Here is a 1,089-nt window from a genome sequence, read left to right as displayed (position 1 = left end):
AAACAAATTTAGCTTCAATTAGCTTTTTTTTTTTTCAGTACTAAGGATGGAACTCAGGAGCATTCCACCTCCAAGCTACATATCCAGCACCTATTTTTTATTCTTTATTTTGAACCAGGGTCTCACTGAGTTGCAAAAGGCCTCATTAAGCAGCTGAGGCCGTCCACGAAACGTGATCCTCCTGTCTCAGCCTCCCGAATGCTGAGATGATAAACGTGTGCCACCACACCCGGCTTCAATTAGCTTTTAAGGGAATAGCTGGTGCTCTTTCTCCAAAAGCTGTGCGTAGCTTTTCAAATGCAAAGGCACGGCCAACACCTAGAGCAAAATAGCAATGCAGAAAGATTAAATATTTGTGAATGGCTTTATTAAGAAGAAGTACTGGGATTACACACCTATAACCCCAGGACTTGGGAGGCTGAGGCAGGAGGGTCACAAGTTTGAAGCCACCCTGAGCAATGTAGTGAGGTTTCTCAGCAACTTAGGGAGACGCTGTTTGAAAATAAAAATAAATAAATAAATAAGCCAGGCGTGGTGGTGCACACTTGTAATCCCAGTACTTGGAAGGATGAGATAGGAGGAGCACAGCTTCCAGGCCAGCCTTAGCAACGTAGTGAGACCCTGTTTCAAAATAAAAAATAAAATAGGGGCTGGGGGCAGCTCAGGGGGTTTAATCCAGAAAGAGAAAGAGAAAGAGACAGAGACAGAGACAGAGACAGAGAGATAAAAGAGAGAAGAGAAGAGAAGAGAAGAGGAGGGAAGGAGGGAGGGAAGGAAGAAACAAAGGAATGAAGGAAGGAAGGAAGGAAAGAAGGTGAACTGTGAACTCCTACCTGGGAGGAAGCCAAGAAGAGGCCCTGAGTCGAGCATCTAAATTCCAAGCAAAGAATAGGGCCCAAGTGAAGTACCCAAGTCCCAACCAGGACTGCCCCACAGGGACACTCACCTTGGCAGCGCAGGGACCCTCTGGAAAGAGTCAACGCCTGGGAGTCTTCAGATGGGACGAGGGGCTTTTGTGCTACCATGGAGCCCATGTGTGGGCATCCGGACCTCTCAGGACCTTCTGGCAGGGAGTTTGGCCTCAGTCCT

The sequence above is a fragment of the Muscardinus avellanarius genome, assembly GCF_963383645.1.
Source record: "Muscardinus avellanarius genome assembly, chromosome: 6".
NCBI lineage: Eukaryota > Metazoa > Chordata > Mammalia > Rodentia > Gliridae > Muscardinus > Muscardinus avellanarius.
Note: the sequence above shows the minus strand (reverse complement) of the source record.